The sequence below is a fragment of the Rhipicephalus microplus genome, chromosome X (assembly GCF_043290135.1).
Source record: "Rhipicephalus microplus isolate Deutch F79 chromosome X, USDA_Rmic, whole genome shotgun sequence".
Taxonomy (NCBI): domain Eukaryota; kingdom Metazoa; phylum Arthropoda; class Arachnida; order Ixodida; family Ixodidae; genus Rhipicephalus; species Rhipicephalus microplus.
In genome coordinates, this window is record NC_134710.1 from 487,726,326 (window position 1) to 487,747,926 (window position 21,601).

Consider the following 21,601-nt stretch of genomic DNA (forward strand, 5'->3'; position numbering starts at 1 on the left):
TGTTTTCGGTAAGTTTATATTTGCCATGTATACAACTTGTTTGGAGAGAGATATAACAATTTTTTGTTGAAAGTTGATGCACGCTCGGATAACATCTTCACCTCTTTAGAAATAATACAAGCATTCATATCAGAAGGGTCGCATTGCTGACATTGAGCGATGGAGAAAAACTATTGCTGGAAACTGCGAATAGGGTAAACTGTCCCAACCTTACTTTCAAGTGTCTCTCGAAGTATTTTATATTATTCAATTGTCTTGTGCTCTATTGTTCGAAATACGGCAGTATTCATATGAAGCAAGTCCATGACTATTGTCGTGTTGTTGAATGACGTCAAGAAAGGATTACTTCCATTTCAGCATTATTATATTAAACTTGCAAAAATATAGCTTATAGTACAATTGAAAGTGCGAAAAGTTGGCTGTTTAATCCGATAGAGCAGTTGAGGTAGGTCTTATACACACTTGAGTGGTCACAGCAAACCAAAATCTATGAGAGTAATGTGCGTGTGGTCTTTTGCTGCAATATGCACTGAAAAAGCTACCATTGCGCGTCGATATTTATTCCTTACCGCTATGAATAAAGTAAAAAGCTGTGGCAGATGGACGCGCTAGACACGGCCCTCGCTGCGGTGGCGTTCATGTGTACCGAGCCGCCGTAAAAATTGGTATCTGGGAACGAGAAAGAAATATTGTTATTACAAGATGCAACTGCAACAAGTTTTCTAACACTGCAAAATAAGAGATAAACAGACACAAAAAAGGGCTCTTAGTAAACTAACACATTCAAAAAGACATGATATGAAATCATGTATTTGCCACCATTGTGAATAAAACACAACTAGCAAACAGTAGCTTTTCCGGCATGTCACTTTGTAACGAAATTTCAGTTCAAGACGATGTGAGCCTCTTTCCAACTATCAACAAAATTGGTTTATGGTTTTTGAGTGGGTGCCACCCACCTCTATTCCGTTGTCATCTTGTCCAACAAAGGTGTGTGTAGGACTGAGTGGCTTGTTGACCTAGTGAACATCGGAGATGACTTTCCCATCACGAGCGGCGAGGTGACAGGACACAGAGGCATCTTTGTTTCTCTGGGTGTGGATGTCGACTGGAGTGAAGAGATCAGTGAAGCAACCAGGAGTGTGGGATTATCTAAAGCACGCAGCCTGATAATTTGGCCTGAAGACCACTTTTTGTGCAGCATATTGTCACTCTCTGCCCTTACGGCACTGTGATATCACCTGTTGTGGGGGGAGTGAAGCGCGTGTGCAAAGCGCGGTCGTTGGAAGAACACGCGGCACAAAGAAAACAACAAAGAGCCCACGTGCGGATATTTGCAAGCCGGAACACGACAATTACAAACGTCATCAGAACAATGTCCAATATTTTAAAGTTCAATAGCGTTTTATGAGAGCACCCATTTTTTTGTCCGATTCCCCTGTGAGCCACAGTAGAAGGTGAACAAGATGTGGTGCTACAGATTGAAGTAAAAGAAGAATTGGAGCACGCTTGAGTGTCACCTTCAAGAGCGCACCACAATAGCATGATTGCTCTTCGGGCGCATTGCCTATTGAACGACAGGCCTGTTTAGGTTCCCAGTGCATGCCTCAACAGTCGCAGAAGCAAACGAATGGTCGTGCATGTAACATTGGCCGTTTCAAGGTATCATAGAATACTATTGCCGCCGGCACTGCTGGTGAGAGGCCACTACGCCATAGTTTTCTTTTTTACTTTTGAAAATCAGCGAAAAGCCCGGTACACTACAGTTTTTTTAGTATCAGCGAAAGGCTCACTACGCATCATCAAGGCAACACACGAACCTACACAGCTTAAATGATTAGGCGAAATTACGCAACTGTTCACTTTGTTGATCATTCTGCTAATGCTGACAGTTAAATATGTCAGGAAGTTTTATTTATTTGTGCGCCTATTTATTTATTGATTTATTTATTCAATACTGCGAACTCATGGTCCTTACGCGGTTGCAATAGCTGGACATTTCAGACACTCACCCATTGCACAATTCACATCTTTAGACGGCTGGTGCGCTTCGTGGCATCTACCACAAAATATGTGAAGCATTAAGAATATAATATATAATTTCCAGTAGATGACCTTCATATAGTTTTTTTTAAAAACTTTCCACATTTCTCATGGTTCTCCGAGAGAACAGCTGCTGGCCACGCAGACGGCTTTATTTAAATCATCAGTGAAACGCGAATATTTTATTTATTTTATTTACATTTCTCTCAAATTTTCCGTCATGAACAAGATGATGCTTTTTCGTGCACAACAAACGGCGGCCACATCGGGTCCGAAAACAAAGCCAACGCCGGAATTTCCGCAAAACAAGCACTTTGTCGCGTTAAAGTAACCTTAATATCAACCACTCCGGAGATACGAAGGTCCAATAACTGTTAACCAAGAAAATACACAATCTCCAATTGGTAATGAACGAGTGCTTAAATAGAGAAGGAAACCGCAAAAGGTGATCATCTGACCGGGAGCTGAAGAAAGGCAGTTTCGCTACGGACCCCAGCCGCCACGACGTCGCGTGGAAGTGGCCAGAGACCATTTATAACCACTTTAAAGAACTAAATATTTATCTTTGAATGCAGTACAAAAACAAGAGTACTTGTGGTGCACTTAACTGCAATAATGTGAGAAGAGACTGTACTGCAAGCACTATCATCGTCAACACACCAAACGCATTGTCCTTCTGGACTGCTCGTTCACGTGGGTCGCGCTACTCGCTGCGGTTTTTCACGTATTATTGAAGCCAAATGTTACCCACAATAATTAAAATTGCATGAAAGATTACCACTTGTTGCTTAATTACGGTTAGCAGGTGTAGTTATCATCAGGTTATAAAACTCGCTTTGAATTAAATAAGGTTTTCAGAGTTTGTTGTAAGTGCCGAGGCAGGTACGAAGCATATACGCTTTGGCGCTAAGCAAATCACTCCTAATCTTGAGAAGTCCCGTCGTCGAAACATCAGCTCGATCACGGAACTCCTGCTTACAGATTGTTTCATCACAAGCAGGTACAAGCAACGCATAGAGTCTAATACAAACGAAACAAGCCACTGATACATACTGAACGCTTTCAACCAATGTATAGCGACTCTGAAGGCTTAAAAAGTGCGTGCATAAAACCTCACTCAAAGATCGCTGAACGATCGTTGCTCCCATTTTGTGGTCAACTCTCAGCTTCATGAAGTAGATTCTGGACAAGGGTCTTGTCCTGTTGTTGCTGTGTCCTGCTAGCTTTGCTGACACTTGTCAAGTTGTGGTGGTTTTCAAGTTGCTGCATGGTGTAGAAACGTAATCGGAACGTACACAACGCTGACAAGCAGTTGGCACAATTGGTACTACAGCATCAAATATTCGGATTTACATCACCAATGTAGTTTTGCAAATTTGTTATTTAAAGAATCACGAATGCGTACTCTACTTTGTCTTTGTTGTTAGTCTGCGATTTGACGTCAAATGCATTACAAAGAAGTAATGTTGCGCTCTTTCGAGAATGCAGGCACAATTAATCATAGGGCGTGAAGCTTTACTATTCGCAATGCTGACGAACTATAGGTGGTGCTCTGTACGACTCAAGATGGCGCTGGGAGGAGGGTGAACTCGCGTGTTTGCATAAGAAATAATAAAACGTACGAACGCACGCCCCTTTCGACTTTCACCAGATTAAGCCTTGAGCTGCATTGAATTTATTTGAGACCAAAATACTTTCCCAAACCGTGGAACATGACCGCCTAATTAAAAACTATGGCCATCTCCCCGAAGAGAGCCCTGACGGTGTGTGAAGCGGTAGCTGTACGCACGGCGTTGCCCCGGTTCAAACGGGCGTCCACGCGGATGCAGGAAAAACAATTTGAAGTGAAACTCTATGCAGCGTTTACTCGAGTAAACGTTTGTTTGAAACGCAAAGACACGGGAGGCAGGACGCGTTGAAGACGCCTGCACTCGGCTTCCTTGGCTCGCGTCCCGTAGGTGTTGCCCGCCGGCCGCCTTTATTTTATAACTGCACCGGTTTTCTTCACTCGCACACCGTCGGTGTCGCTGGTCTTCCACAGCCGACCATTGCGTTCGACATCCCTGGCTTGTGCCTCAATAGTGTTGACGTCACCATTTACTAACGCCATCGGCTTCGATAACCGTCGCCACGCCGGCGACAGCCGGGAAAAATACGCGCACACTAGCGGGAAGCATGCAGCGATGGCGCCGCGCTCGTACAGGCACGATCACACGGCAAGAAGTGGTGCGCTGTCCACATTAGAGAGTTTTAGTATTGCGTACGCTGCGTACGTGGCGGCGTTGCGTACGTAAGGACGCCACGTTCTGTGTAGTGCGCATGCGCAGACCGCAACGCGCACGTATCGCGTTACGTACGCAGCCACGACGTACGAGGTGATCGCGCCGCTCTCGAACAAGTTTGCGACAGCGCGAGACTTCATTTTGCGAAATGGTGGCATCGAAAGCAAGCACCGACCGGCTTTGTGGCTTAAAATATGGCGATAATCTGGCTATAACACTTGTATTGGCTCACAATGGCTGTCAATAACACGTACTTCTATTTTGATCTGCCCGATCATGCAACACGCTTCACGCTCGTTACGTACGCGGGTACTACAGCGTACTAAAAGCCGATTAGTGGCAAAGGACGCCACGTAACGCAAGGCGCTTGCGTGATGCGTACGTAGCACCATTCCACAGTACTAGAACTCTCTATTGTCGGCACTGCGAGATTTTCGAGGCGCACGCAGTGCGCGCACCCGCCTGCTTGCGGCTTCTTCTCGCTGACAGATGGAAGGAGGTGACACGGTTGAGATGATTTCCACGTGAGGAGTGATTTGATATGTAAGGTTCAACGTCCCCAAAGCTCCTTATTATTAAGGATGGAAGGCTCCGGAAATTAGGCTACTTGAGTTTCTTTAACGTGCACCCAAATCTGAGCACCTGGGTCTACGACAATTTGGCCTATAAGAAATGCAACCGCCCCGACCGGGATGTGATCCCACGACCTGCGGGTTAGCAGCCGAGTATCATGAGGAATGGGCTTGATTGTTGCGAGTGGTGGAGAGTGTGAAGTGAGAGAGCGTTGAAACGCCGTGAGGTGCGGCAGGCGAGGAATGAAGACGTCATCGCGAACTGCTTAAAGGGATTTAGCTACTTGGCATCGCTCCGACACCTGAAGCATGGGGAGGGGTGTGGATGGCGGGACAGTGTTGCACAGACTAGTCGAAGAGCTGCATCGCATCTAATATTTTCTGCGAAGTGAAAGCTGATATTTGAGCTCCGTTACCTTGCACGAATGATACTTTGCAAAATCATGTATGTGCTACAGAATACACACATGAATTAGAATTCACGAATGTGCTAAAGGGCCCTCCAAGGTGACATTTACCGACTCTGCCTGATGGATTTGCCGCAGTAGTAGGCCTCTAGTGAGTAGTATCGTCGCCGCTGCACGGGACCGAATGTTTAACGGTGGGATGGTGTGCAAACATGTAGACCTTATGCAAAATTGCTGCCATCTGTCAGCCGTCATGTGCGTAGATGGCATGTTAAAGGTTTATTACGGTGCAATACGTGCAGTCCACGTGTGTAACACACGTCTCAAGTTTATACGCGTGTGGCGTGTCGACGTGAGACGTGTATTAGATTATAATCGCAATGCCGACGCATGGCTACGTCGCTTGTAAACACAGAGAGAAATTCGAGATGTTGAACGAAGGAAGGCATGCCGTAAATTTTACCTGTTATTTTTTCCAGCTAATGACGTTTCCCTCATGTTTTCCGGCTACTGCTTTCAGAACAGGCGTTTCAGTTCTCCTTTTTACGCAAGTAAGACGTGCAATAGCATTTGTACGTGCGTTACCTCAAATTGCTTCACGCTGAAGCAAGACACTTTATCCAACGTTTTTGCGAGCAGCCATATACCAATTGCAAACAACTCGTACGCTTCACGCAGAAGCCATGTTCACGCAACGAGCTTTATTGCTGCTAATTGCTGCTTTATTGCTGCTCTTAATTGGGATGAACACGTTAATAAAGTAACTAGAAATATAGCTAGGACGTGTGGTGCTCTCTCTAAACTTCGACAGATACTTCCAGCAAACATTAAACTTTTACTCTATAATACGTTGTTTTCATCTCACATAAACTATTGTAGTCTAGTGTGGGCAGATACATCTAAAGCAAATCGGAACAAAATATTTTTACTGCAGAAAAAAGCAATTCGTCATATTGCAAACGTACCATGCGACGCACATACAAGTCATTTATTCAGAGAATATAATATTTTACCGATCGATCACATACACAGTTTCAACCGTATTATAAAATACAAACAAAGCTTGCTATCAAACAACGCTTGTTTTCTTAAACTGTGTAACCTCAGAAAAAATACACAATCCTATTATGACATTCGGAAAAGGCCTTCCTTGTTTGTTCCTTATTCGCGAACTAATCACGGTTTGAGAAGACTTGAACACTGTATTCCAGCTTGTTTTAACATGTTTGAAAATAAAAACATCGACATCTTTAATATACATAAAAAACAACTTAAGAACCTTCTCATCCAAAATGGCGGCGTGTAGTTTAGCATCTTCTAGTTGTCCGGCTACAGTACTATATGTAAAAGAAACACCCTATGATAGTGCTTGTGTAACATGGCATCCTATAATGTTTGCTTTCTTTGACATTTTTTTTCGTTGCTTTTTTTTACGAGTAAAACATACAACATTTCACTCGTCAGTGTTTCCCTTGTGCATTAAAACTCGTGCTTTTCGCATACCTAGTGTTGTAAACGTTGTATAATCATTTTGTAATACTTTGGTAGCCGTTTAGCAACGTGTGCATTGTTTCATAATTGACCGCACGCTGTTTTCTTTTGTTTTTTGTTGTTTTTCTCTCTATGTGGTTTGCTTATTTTATGTAAACCTGAAACTGATGTAATTTTGATGCATTTTCTTTTTATTTCCTAATTTATTGAAGTTTTGAAAATCGACGTCAAATTGTTTTTTCATGTTTTGTGCTCTGCTGATTTTGTAATGCCAAGTGAAAAGGGGTAGGAGCCTCGTCAAGCTGCTAATATAGCAGCTTTTTGCTCCTATCCTTGCGTTTTCTTTTTCGCAACTCTGTGAAGAAAATGCTCAATAAAACTGAAACTGAAACTGAAACTGAAACTAATTACACGTACCCACATATCATTGAATGGGCCGAAGACATCGAACGCTTGAAAAACGTTCGCTGTCATGCGAAAGTCTGTGATGATATGTGGATGCGTGAGTTCGGATATCCAGAACACAGTGTGCCGTGCGGTCACGACTTGGTGATAACCTGTTCAAATTTTTTTATTTTGTGCGCCGTGCGAGGACTAATCATGTATGTGGCGGGTGGTGGCGAAGATAACAGTGATCTGGCGTGCGTGTGGCTCAAAAAAGGGTGGCAGTGTGTAAGATGTGCAAAGGTGAAGTGTACTAGAATTGTTAGTTCACTGTATCGCGGGCATCGGAAGATTCCAGGGCGGTCTCCACTGGGCGTCCGGTCCTTCGGAGAACCCGCAAGCTTACTTCCTGTTGTCTTGGACGTACTAGAAGCGCTCCCGCCTGTTTCATCAAGAGAGGAAGATCTAGCCAGAGACCGGGCAGGAGGCTGGGCCAAGCATTGCCACTTTGCACTGACCAGCGCCCTGAGGGCTCGGCAACGAGCACGCAGGGCCGAGTAGCAGATCCCGTGGGCTGGAACTCCGGGATCAATGACCGCGTCTTTACGCAACCACGTCGCTGACCGAGCTACGGCAACGGATGCTCGGTGACTTCGACTCGGTGACATCGTCGGATACCTCGTCGTCGACTCTGCTCAGTACTAGCATGTTTTGACTCTCGCGCGCAGCGTGCGGCATATGGGCTCTTTAACTGTGTTCGTCTACACTTTTATGTCATTCGCGTGTGTAAATACGTTAAACGTGTGTTCGTTCACCTGCGTGCTGTGTCGTTCTTTTTGGATCGAAGTTTGAACACAAACATAACTTTACAAACCGGTGAGTCTGCCAGGATTCAACCATAATACAGTGAAAGAAGGCAGTTTCACTCGTGTATGAACATACGCTGGACTTCAGCGTAGACTTGGAAAAGTTCACCCCTGTAGGGCTTCAGCTAGGGTTCTCAGGTGCCTAACTCACCAAATGAAATTGAAATTGAAGGTTTATTCCGCAGCAAAGACATGCTAGTTACGAGGAGGGCAAGTAAACAATTGAGGAGAACAGCTTGAGTAGCCCTGACCCTCTAGTAAACAAGGTAGCACAGAACACGTGCAGCTGAGGACAACTAAAATAAAACGTTTTTCGCAATGTGCTATAAAAAGAAACTATGAAATATTACAATACAGGAAATAAAAGTGCAGTCACCAGGTCGCATCATTAAACAAACACTAATGGCAACTGTTTTAGTGATATGCCAGGTATGTCGATGTTATGTTTCCTAATTAGGCAGTTTAGAAGTGTAGGCAGGTGATACTTTAACATTTTATTTCCGTATTTCGTTCTACATTTTGATATGCATCACACTTCAGGATGGCGTTCAAATTTAAAAAGGAAAATTTTTCTCTAACCTAGCTATTCTAGCAATCATATCATTATTTTTAATAAACCAAAATCTTTAAAAGACTTAGTTTGTCACCATAAATTGATAAAACCTGAATGATGCAGTGTTTTTGAACAATTCTGCTGTGTGGCAGCGATGTGGCACATTACAGGCAAGACGCGGAGCTTTCGTTTGCAAAATGGTAAGTTTGCTAACGTTTGCAGTTGTCATGGTGGACCTTACTTGAAAGGCTAAATTCAATAAAGAAGAAAACAACGAGTTATATTTAGGCATGTTTACAGGAAAGAAAAGTAGTAGCATTGGCGGCACATAACGCCGATTACCCGAGATAGTTAAGTAGTAATATGGTTCATGTGATCATCCCATGTCATATTTTGTGAAAAATGCACTCCTAATGATTTAAAACTTCTGACGACTTTGATTTCAGTGTTATCTAATAAAACGATGGTAAACTGAATTTGCGCATTGTGGGCGTGAAATAAAAGAGCTTTTCTTTTGTTTATATTTAGTTTTAAGAAATTTTTCGGCCAATAAACTGATTTTAGAAAGTGCATTATTCGCTCGAGTACATAAAGCTCTGCTACACTTGCTTGAAAAAACAAACTCGTATCGTCGGCATATACATTGTAATGGGCTGATTCGTCAATACAAACTATCTCATTAACATAATGTATAAATATGCTTCCCTGTAAGACGCTACTGTCAGTGGATTTTGTTGTGGAATGATCTCCTTGAATTATGACAAATTGAGTGTGGTGTTGCAAGTATGAAGTGATCAACTTGTGGGCAACGCCACTTATACCATAATGATTCAAAGTTTGTAGGATAATTTAACATTTAATGATGCCGAGGGCCTTAAAGAAATTAAGAAAAAAACAAAGTACCATATTTCGTGATTCAATGTTTTCAAGAATGTATTCTTTTTGTGGTAGTAGCGCAAGCTCGGTAAATTTATTTTTCCAGAAGCCATGCTCTGCTGAATTAATCAAGATGAACTTGTAAATAAAAGAGGCCAAACTTTTCAAAATTATTTATTCCCAACCCTTCAAAAACACAGCTAGAATCGATATAGGACGGTTGTTGGAAATGTCATTTCTAGGACTCTTTTTGTATATAACTGTGTTTTGCTATCTGCATGTTTCACGAGAAATGTCCTTTGGACAAACATAAGTTGATAATGTAGGCGAGACAGGGTGCTAGCGTGTCAATAACATACTTGACAGGTTTTAATAATTGTCCGCGTCAGTGGCTTTGGTGTTACTGAGTGTCAAAAATGTGGCTACTAATTCACTCTCTGAAATAGGCTCTAGAATACATTTTGATTGTTTTGAATATTCATATATTTTAGAGCAGTACTACTGCTTGTAGTGCCAACAACTGACCAGAAGTAGTCGTTAAATACATCAGCTAATTCAGGCCTTTAAATGCCTGCACCATCTTTTGCGATTTCTTTTAATGCCTCCGGTGGATAGAGAGCTGACAGCAGTGTTAAATTAAAACTTGAATCAATGTTGAGCTCGCAATACTGTCCAATTGTTATTTCGGCTCCTACGCGAATCGCATCTCAATCATCAACATACTAGATCTTTTTATAACAAACTTTATTGTTTCCCTTGTTACGGCTGGTACTTTGATTTACAATATATGTCACCATATGCCTATACTTATGTCTGTGAACCAACTCACTAACTTTCCCAAACAATTGCATGCAGAATTTTTTATAGACTTATAAATCCTGAAACACTGAACTCTTTAAAGAACGCTTACAGGCAGAACCGACTGGAGCAATGTGTTCGCAGCGAGCAACTAAGCGTAGTGTTGAGTGCCTTCCAAACGTTTTCTGTACGTCCTTGCGTTTAGTTATATAGTTTCGAAAAATATAGTTTCTTTTCATCATGAAGGCGTTTATTAAAAATTGTTTGTGCTTTTTAATAGCTTTGTAGGCTTCAGGCGTTTTACTCACTATAAATGCTTTAAATAATTGGTCCTACTTTCTTATAAGCTCATGACATTCTTCATTTACCAAAAGTTTCCAACTTTTTTTGATGTTTTACGTGAAGTTTGAGAAAAACAATAAAAATATTTTTTGGTGAACTTATTCATAAATAAATTGTATGCTGAATTGGGGGCGCTCACTGCGAACACATTACTCCAGTCGGTTCTGCCTAAGCGTTCTTTAAAGAGGGTCAGTATTTCAGGATTTATGTCAATAGAAAAAGTCTGCATGTACTTGTTTGAAAATGTTGGTGAGCTGGTTTACAAACATAAGTGTAGCCATATGGTCACTTATATTGTGAATCAAAGTACCAGCCGTAACAAGGCAAATAATAATGTTTGTTATAAAAAGATCTAGTATGTTGATGATTGTGATTTGATTTGCGTAGTAGCCGAGATAACACTTTGACTGAATTACGAGCTTAACATTGATTGAAGCTTTAATTTAACATTGCTCTCAGCTTATATGTCGATGATGAGGTCACCACCTAAAATGAAGGCATATTTTTTCACTCACAAATTCTAGCAGTGAGTCTAAAAAAACGCACATTAGTTGAGGGAGGGCGGTAACATACACAAAACATTGATGTACCACATTTTACAGTGAGTATTTCGTATAAAGGATAAATGCAGCAGCACTCAGACACCAACTCACCGTCAATTATACTTGAGATAAGCATAGCTGCGCCACCACCCGGTTCATGTAGCATGATTTATATCTTGGAGACGTTAATACATCATCTTCCGAAGCCAACCCCGTTACCAAAAGTATTAAAACGTCAAATCTTACTTGTGCTTCACTGAAAAAATATTCCAGTTTATCCTGTTTATTCCTTCCCAATGTAAGGTTCAAATGAACGCAGCTGCGGCTTTTTTTCAAAAGTGTCATACAAGTTTTTAAGAATAATAAAGTCTATAGGTGAAGTCAAGGGAAACATGATAAGACGAACGTCAAAAGAATATCAGTACGTAACAATACAATGCAGGGTAAGAGTATTATAGCTTAACAAGGTAGGCAAAACAACTAATGACAACCACGTTATCCCCCTCTGCTTCCCTACCGAGAGTCTTGCAGTTGCAGTGCCACCAAAAACGATAGCCATTTTTCTATGCCCAGTCTTACGCGCTGCTCAGCAGCTCTCCGATTTGCTGGTTCATGTTTTTTTGTGATTGAAACACCCGAAGAAGCATCTTTTAGGGCTTTCCTCTTTCCTAGCCACTTAGCACGTGTTGATTGCTGGGCAAATCAAACTATATTTCTGGGTGTTCTGTTTGGTTTTAACGGAAGCCTGTAGATAGCGCCAATGTCATTCCAGTCAGCTCTGTCAAGTTAGCAATCTTGGCCACATCATTAAACACATACACAGCAAATCCTCGCTTTCCGTAAGTTGGATGCCGTGAACTTCTATGTTTAGTCTCGGAATACGGAACTCAAGATCATTCACTGTAGCTTTCAGTTTTTGCATGTTACTTGAGCTGCAGTCTGCCTCTAATCTCCTAACTCGTCTGTTGAACCTAATAATGTCCTTTTCCTGCTTAACATGACGGCTCCAGATGTCATGGATCAAGGCCCACCCGGCAAAGCTAAGGGATGAGTGAGCTGCGGAACGCGATGCAGCCAACAAAGCTGACGAGTGACCACGTGATATCTTCAAGCTAAAGCTACAGCTTCACGAATCCACTCATAATAAACTAGCAACAGCTTATGACTTTTCGCCTGTAACCATCACTTTTTTACCTCTGAACCCACAGAAACTACTTACCCTCTTTGATGAAAAGTGGGACGACTGGCATGCTTACTTAGAGATTTGAGCCAGTAGCAAGCGGCCAGAATTCACCGCAAGACAAATGGGCTCTTGCTGTGAGGATGTGCCTCACATGAGACGCTTTAGGGCCGTTCCAAGCGCTAGCCGCACAGCCGCAACGCACGTGCCGACACACCTACCAAAGCCAAGCAGAAGGTGAAAGAGCGTCACCAGTTGGCTTATTTGTCCCCCGCTTGCGTGTGGAAGGGTCCCGGCACGTCCGTAGCGACTGTGCGCGTAGCGCGTCAAACGGTCCTTAGGGTTGTTTCTCGTGGTACTTAAGGTACTTAAAGGCACTTAGGGCTACTGTGCGAGTAATTAGGGCCGTTCCACGCGCTACCCGCACACTTGCACTGCACGTGCCGGGACCCCTGCCGCACGCAACCCTGGGACCCATAAGCCAATTGGCGACGCTCCTTCACCCTCTGCTTGGGTGCGGCAGGTGTGCTGGCACGTTCGTTGCGGCTGTGTGCCTAGCGCATGTAAGGGCCCTTAAATGTGATTGGTCGCCTGACTGCCGCCAATTCACTCCATAAGCAAAAGGGAAAGAAAGCCGTGCTGCAGAGGTTCGAGAGTACAGCGCAAGGTTACCGAGAGAAAATTCGGAAGGCAAGAGCCGCAGATGGTGAAATTGAAACGAAGTAAGCCGTAAGGATTGCGAGTTATTTTGATCATTCGATCAACATGGCCAACGTGTCCGAACCGTACGATGGGCTACGTGATTATATAATCTCCGAGCAGTTACTGCACTGTTGTCGACCAAAACTAGTCCTTTTCTTAAAAGAAGGAGAGTGCAAATCCTTTGATGAAGTTGTTAAGCTAACTGATCGCTTTCTGGAAGCACAAAGGTTGCAGAACATGAAAACAAATCCCAATAACAGGAGGGAATTCAATGGGAACCTAATGAAGCACCACAAAAACCAAACATCAAGTGTATGCTTTGCAGTTCATTCCGCCATTCCGCTGCCGACTGTCGCAGCTCACCTAGAGATACGTTAAAATGCAAGCTGTGTGGACAGCAGGGACACATAGCTCACACTAGCCGAAGTCAGCGCACAGAGAACATATGAACTTCGTCTTGTGCATCCTTGAAACCATCAACAACTGGGCCTCGTCAGGGCAGAATCTAGAAGGGCGTTCCGATGCACACTAGGCGCTCAAATAACCGCAACAAGGTTAGAAAAGAGGATGTACATTTCATAAGCGACGCGATGTCACTAGCTGAAGGGTGACTGCTGAGACTAAACGTTCGCGTGCTCCGGGACACAGGCAACAATACAGCAATTGTCAGACGAGAACTTGTTATTAAAGAGTGCTTAACAGAAAAAACGAGCAATGTTGTTTTGCTTCACGGTTCAACCAATCGCCTACTCGGAGCCATTGTACTATCGATAGCACCTTACTTTTCAGGCAAGATAAATGTAGTTTGTATGAGCGGCCCGCTGTACGACGTGGTTCTGGGTTCTCTCAAGCATCAGGGGACCATACGATCTTGATCCTGACTGGAAGTGAGCCTTTTCGACAGAGAAAGGAGGGTCATGGGACCCTCCACAGACTGCAAGTGGGGCAAAAACAAAATTGGTGCAACAAAACAGATACAAGATGCATCCCTTGTGCGTCCCAGAAGTTACATGCAGTAACGTTACCAAAGCGCTACTTATTGAAGCACACTAGTAGGACCTGAAGATGAAATCAATTTTCGCTTAAATGAACAGAGAATTCGAATTTCGAAAAGGTCACGGCTATGAATTTGTGGAAAATATGGATTGCTCAACCGCCGTTATCGCCTTGCGACATGTAGACAGTTGAAGCAGAAGGTTGTTCCGAGGAATTTCAGGCCGATTATTTTAGAAGTTGCTCATGTAAACATCGTGTCCGGGCAACAAAAAATTTAAAGTACAACCAATAATACCCTGCAAGAATTCTACTGGCCAAACTTATACGGAGACGTAAAATGCTTCATGAAATCCTGCGACATATGCCAAAGGACAACCCCTAAATGGGAAGTAGGAGTTGCTCCATTAGTCAACATGGGTTTGATACGCACTCTTTTTGAAATAGCCGCAGCGGATCTCATCAGCCCTTTTTTACCAAGGTTGACCCTTGAAAATGGGTACGTATTGACGCTGATTGACTTTGCAACAAGATATCCGGATGCTGCCGCACTTTCTGCCATTGACATCGTTCGTGTTGCCGCATTACTCATCGAAATGTTTTCTCGCATCGGGTTACCCAAAGAAATGGTTACAGACCAAGGAGCAAGGTTTGCTTAAGACTTAATAAAAAAAGTTAGTCGGCTTCTTTCTGTGAAGTTGCTCAAGACGACACCATGTCATGCCATGGCGAATGGTCTTGTCGAGAAATTCTATGGCACATTGAAGATGATCGATGTTGAAGAGAATGTGCCAAAAGACACCAGGATCTTGGCATAGGTACCTCAGCTCATTGGTTTTCGCTTACTGCGAATTGTCACAGGCTAGCCTCAGGTTCTTTTTTCTTCAGCTCATCTACGGTCGTTGTGTCCGAGGACCGCTGACAGTTCTAAGAGAGTTGTAGACTAATGAGGGCCTCGATGGAGAAACATGGACGACCTACACTTAAGTCTAAGACTTGCGTAATAGGCTGGAGTACAAATGTAAGATCACGCATGAAGAACTAGGGAAGGCTCGAGCTAAGCAGAAGAAAAAACATACACTCTAAACAATTTTACACCCATAAGGGTGTATTTGTTTTGTCCCATGGGCAACATCCTTTTAGGGTGTATAGGAACACCCTAAACAATAGAGTGTTAGAAAAACCCTAAAACTGTAGGGTGTAAAGAAATGTTACACCCTACTTTATTATGTGTTTATGAACACCCCTAAACTATGGGTGTTGCATGAAGCTACACCCAAGCGAGTGGGGTGTAACACTAAAAACCCCCTTGAAACGATGGCAGTTATATAGATAAGCATACTTGATCAAATGAAGCGCGATTAATGGGATAACAAAAGCAGAGACACAGGAGATGACGCTTAGTCTTTTGTGTTGATGATAGCCGTTCATAGCACTTTATTTCATCAAATATGCATCACTAACTGGCCCACGCCTCAATTGTTCTCGGGGAGAAGCATATATGAACCTTTTCTGGGGCTGACAGGGAAAAAGGAAGATACTGGTGTCACCCACAGCACTTATACCTGCATGCATGCAGCTGATAAAATAAGGTGACGTGGTCTTGAATGAGCTGCATAAGACCAGTGTATATATGTGTAGGTAGACTGGGCCGAAATCGACAAAGTAGGACGCGGAAGGCACTTACACAAACACACACACACACACACACACGCACGCACCACACCACAGTAGCGCAAGCAGTAACCTGTAGCGTAAGGTTGACCCGAACACAACGCCGAAGCAAAAAAACAACACACACACACACCCGCCCGTATGTTAATATGTGCCTTTATTATAGAAAAACTGCAAGTCTGACAAACAGGACTGTGATGGCATTCTGCAAAGTTTTGAAATATCTGACGTGACCAAATTATTTTATCTCTATACTAGAAATTTATTGTTTTCAAAACAATAAATCCCCACAACTTTCAAAAACATTCGCGCTAGTCGGGCAAACGACTGAGAGGTATGGCGTTGATTGACACCTATACAATAGAAAGAACACATAGACAGAGTAAGCGAGTTTCTGGAGTCACATTTAAAACCTATTATACCTCGCAGTGTAAATTTCGACACTAAAAATGAGAAAATTCGACAAGGTGGTGTGTGGGGTTGTATTAAGGTAATGTCAGGGTCGGTATACTTCTAACTGCAGAACCACTTGTCACTGCTGCTTGCACAATCATCTTCAGCTGCTGAGATGACTGGTACCTTCGAGAGAAGTGGGGCGAAGCTATTCTTTCTTTTCAGGAAATTTAATCCAAGAAACCTAAAATAAATACACAAGAAACAATCACCAAATTTTCAAAAACAGTGCAAGATACAGTATGCACCCTGCATAACTGCTTTCTTATGTGTAAGTATAAATTGAGTACATAGCAAGCATATACAGTGGCAACGGGCTCCACTGCAGTGAGAAATGCTAGACAAAGTATGCTGAGCAATAAACGCCATAAAAAGTGCGCTGTGGCAGAATGATTATAGCTTTCGTGCCGTAGATATGAACCTTAATTTACCCCTTCAGCTTGCTCATGCAGGCAAATAAAAAGGTGCTGCTCCAAATTCATAATATTCTATTAGCTGCATGCATCGACGAATCTAAGTGAATGTCAAGTTCCATGCTTAATTATGCATCAGCACAGCTGCATGTGTATTTCTGCAGATCTACCGTGGTACTCATTCGATTAGCTTATTTAAAAGAATACAGTACGACGTGCACCAACATTTTATCTGTATTGCACAAAAGCACAAGGCCCCTGAGCATGCATGACGGTATGCGCTTTGAGAAGGTATTCAGTGCAGGTAACATGTAAAATTAAGTACTGTACACTTACATATTAAAATGTGAATGATACTAGTGTTCCTGAACTGGCTCACATTGACACGAATATATAATGGGAGAATTGACTATTGGGTCATTCCACGTCAGACGTTCAAGCCATTTTGGCGAGCATCTCAAACGCATTCGAAAAACATTTTGCTGATTTTACTGCATTAAAAAAGGTAACTGCTATATTTCGCAGACAAATAATTTTTGGTCACGTGGCTGCCTCCTCAACTTTCGGAATCTCGTCTGGATGTTTGTGAAAAAAGTTATTTCATAAGTACCTCTTCTTCTGTGCCGAATTTGGTCTACAAGTTAAGTGAACGGCTTGCGTAAAGTGTTTGAAGCTCAGTAATATTATTACCATTTCTCGACCACATACGCTGTAAATAATTTACCCAAAATGTGTTATATCTGCAGTTTTCTATATCAATAGTGCCCTTTTAATGAATGTCTGAGGAGTGAATACTTAATTCACATAAGGTACATTTGGAGCAAAAAATATTTTAGACCTCTCGAGCTGTCAAACTTTACGCGAAAAAATTGCTTAATTCACAAAATAGTTGTTTCGTCTTCATTGAAACGCAACTTGAACAATGTGGTGGTTGCATTAGAATAGACTTTGTACCTAAGCCGAAAGCAAAGAAACAGTTTTTTTATGTGCCAAATTTTGTCATAGCAATTTATGTTTTGCGAAAAAAGATCACAGAATATCCACAGAGTGAATGATGTTGAGTGAGGCGTAGCGTTCGTCCGACCGGACGCACAAATAGATGGATAGACAGTCTGACGCCAGTATAGACGGACAGAAAGACGGACGGACTAACGGACAGACCGACACACGGAAGCCCGGACGAATGGATGCACAGACGAACGGACGAAATCACAAATGTACGGACGAACGATTCGCCCCCCGAATCATCATATTGTCCGTGTATATGCTGTGAAAACTACTAACGCTATCTATTGTGCAACTCATAAAGTGGCTACATAACACTAGTACGTCTACAGAGGAGGGAACGACCCACGGCCTCCAGAGCTTTTCCAATAAGTGATTCTTGAAGTTCCAAGTTCCCCATTGCCGTTGATGGGAAAATTCAAAAATTATTTTATTTCTTGAAATAGAAATTGTAATGATGAAACTTGTCACATGCAAAGAACTGTTTATTTGGTTTCAATTTAGGTAAAAGGTGATTTTTATTTGAACCACCACATGGTGCAAATTGCGTCTCAATACGGAAAAAAATGACAATTCTGTGAAATTAGTGATCTTTTCTCGTAGATGTTAACAGCTTAAGATGTCTAAAAATAATTTTTCATCAAAATATTTTTTCTGTGAAGTAAGTAGTCACAGCGCAGATACTCATACAAAGTGCAGTATAGCAATGAGAAAATGCAAACATAACACATTTTGGCTAAATTGTTGTAGACGTATGTGGCCAAAAATTTGTATTATTACTGCCCAGTTTCAAACACCTTCCATAAGCCCCGTTAATTAACATGTACCAAACTTGGTATAAAAAAGGAGCGGTACTTGTAATATATCTTTTTCACAAAAACACTCAAACAACATTCCCGAAAGTTTGAAAGGCAACCACGTGACCAAAAACTTTTTTTCACCGATATATTCAAGCAGTTCACTGTTTTCAGTGCATTAAATCAACACAATTTTTTTTCAAACACATTTCCCATAGCCGCAAAATTGGCTGCGAAATTTGGAATAAAGTGACCCTGTTACTTTCACTCAATGTTCATTGCATACTGATAAATTAGGGCCATTTGTTTCAATCATGCTGGCAGGCTGAGAAAGCATAACTCCTTCCTGATGCAGCGTAGGCTGTTCAGTGGCTGTGCGTGTTGTGTTCGCAGATAAATATGCAGCCCAGTGTTACATTTTGGCTGCAACACATGCTTAGATACCGTGCAGTATGTTTAACAATAAAGTGTTTATTAGGCAACAAAAAACTAATAATACGCTTCACATAGCAAAATTACCTCTAACATCTAAAGTACTTAGCGAGGTTAAACGCCAAAGTGAGGTGATGGCAATAAAACTCTGAAAAAAAATGTGCACGAACGTTAGCAGTTATGTTCAAACAAGCGTTTGCACTGCTCAAGTAGGCGATTCGGCCACACACACACAGACGAAAGTTCTGTTAAAACAAAAGTCCAGCTTCAGTGCTCGATCCGCTTCTGTGCTCGATCCGGCAGTGTCACGCTACGTTGCATGTGAACGAAAATGCCGGTGAAGACGAATTTAACGAAATTGAATGTATTAGCAAGTAGGCAAACTCTGCTAGGCGCACCTAACGCGAAGCAATATGCTGTTTTGTCACCAATTGCATCAACCCGAGTTATCACGGTAGTATTACCGCACAAAACGAAAAAGAACCAAAAAGAATGAGATGGACACCACGCCCTTGTTTTCCGTTCTCCGTCGTTTTGTGCAATAGGAAAAAAAAGTGTAAATTACTACCAGCATGCCCAAGCATGAGCGTCTTAGATACGGTTGATGCTTAGAGCTAACAGGCGCCATCTCCGCACATGTATTAATTTGTAAACTAAAGTTGATGTGCATCCCGGGCGGGCCCCGTTAAAAACGGCTGCCAACAAAGGGCACCGCAAAAATCTGTTCAATTACTTCGCTGAACCTCAGCGGCATACGCACACTCTGCTTTGTACTCCAAACAATCTGAACAAACAAACAAAAAAACTTGCCCACAATCACACTTCGCCATCATTCCCGTGAAGCAGTTCGGACAAATATTGTCGCAAAGTAAACAAATGCTGATTTCTCATCAACTAGTTAAAAACTAAATTGTTTGAAGGCGTTATGCTCGTGCTCATGCACTTAACAATGCGCTGAACGGAATAACGTGAGAGCGGTACTCACTATTTCACTTCGAGTGCTGCACAATATGAATCCAAAGTCCAGTCTTCAGGATGGAGCACCTTCGCAATAATCAACACTGACAGAACCCACAGGTGAAGCACAGAGCGCAGGCACATTTCAAACTAAACACTGACTAATAAACTCTACCGATCGAGAAGCCACGCGCACCACACACACACACACACACACACACACACGAGGGTTTTTCGACAGCGCAAGCAGTGACATGTAAGACGATGTCGGTCCCTTTCCAGTGCTCTGCGTCCGAGTGCGCAGCAATACCGGGCAGCCAAGGTTGTCTAGGCCCCAGGTGGTCGAAATTTCCGGATCCCTCCACTACGGCGTCTCTCATAATCATATGGTGCTTTTGGGACGTTAAACCCCACATATAAATCAATCAAGGTTGTCTAGGCGACGAGACTTCATTGCGTCGGCGCGCTCTCAGACGGGCTAGATGCAGTTTAACGCTAGCTCCGGCCTTCGACTGATAGCACGGGCGTTGTTTTTTTTTCTTTTTTTTTTTGCGGCAGTGATCTGTTGCGTTATAATCGTTCTATAACAGAGCATCTGAATCGCTGTGAACATTGTGACGGTGCGTTGCGGCCAGTACGAGGTACTAGTCAGAACGCGCATTTGTAATATTCAGGAGCAATATTTAGCGTACCTTCACCGACCTAATGTAGTGAATACTGATAAAAAACTAAGCTGATGCTTTTTGCTTAGCTCTAGGGGTATTCAGGGACTGTACATTCAGGGTCACGCAGGCGATATTTTATTAGCACTTTCATTTCGGTAAAGACATTGCAACATTGCATGCATCGGCCGTCACACTATTCGATGAGAACATATTGCCACGTGTGTACTGCTAGGAAGACGAAGACGACAGCGCATACGCGCATCTGCACGCTTTTATGCAGCAAGTAATATAAAAAAAGAAGACGAACGCTCTGGCGCGCCGTAAATAAAAAATGATTCGCCTCTGCGACAAGCTTCATACCTTTTTATTCAAGAACCAACCACATTATTTCGAACAAAATGGTCTAGACTACAGTCCCCTCAGATTAGGTTCATCCAAGCGTTGCTAGAGCCTCTCAATGTAAATATTTATGAGATTGGCATAATGAAGACGCCTAATTCAAAACTTGAAATTAACTTTGATGATATTTTCTCCTCTAATGCGAAACAACTGCCCCTTCAGTATTTAAATATTCGGTTAAAAGATTACTTGACTCAACTATCCATAAACAACATTATTGCGACGGATGCATTCGTATTGAACGAAAAGGCTGGAATAGGCATCTTCTGTACTTCTCTTGACTGGTCTTTCTCAGTTCGATTACCAGATTACACGCCTATATTCATGGCTGAATTATTTGCTATAATTCTAGCGCTTCGTAAACTTCCTGCAAGCGAATCAGAAGCGGTCATACTTACCGATTCTCTCTCACTATACACTGCACAATCTACAGCAAAAAACTTCACATTATTGAGTACGATTAGCAGTTTATTACCAGAAAACCTGAAAAAATTTCACTTGCTATGGATACCTGACCACTGCGGAATTTATCCAAATGAGATGGCAGACTCGTTAGCCAAAGCATCTTTAAGCGGACCACTCTTACCTATTTTACCTGATTTCGCCTACGTAACCGCACTCAGATATAGAAAGGCTTGTTTGCACAAATAAATAGAAAAATTCTCATTGGATAAAGTCTGAGACTTCTTACATCTAAGATATTGCTGGAACAAACAGTGGTGTGTATCTCGGCAGTTAGAAATTACAATCACCAGGTTACGATGCAGAATTCCGC

General features: G+C 42.5%; 1 protein-coding gene across 2 annotated transcripts in view; it reads right to left on the reverse strand.

Annotated features, from left to right (window-relative positions):
- Window positions 1-21,601, reverse strand: part of LOC119160779 (retrovirus-related Pol polyprotein from transposon 412) — a 400,026-nt gene continuing 378,425 nt past the window's right edge. The window contains exons 5-7 of one of the 2 annotated variants that reach the window (XR_012887750.1): window positions 3,161-3,306; window positions 960-1,108; window positions 1-669 (exon numbers count right to left, since the gene is read on the reverse strand). The gene's annotated coding sequence lies outside the window, so the exon portion shown is untranslated. Of the gene's footprint in view, window positions 670-959; window positions 3,307-21,601 lie in introns of both variants that reach the window. The other variant, XR_012887749.1, reaches the window with a different exon arrangement.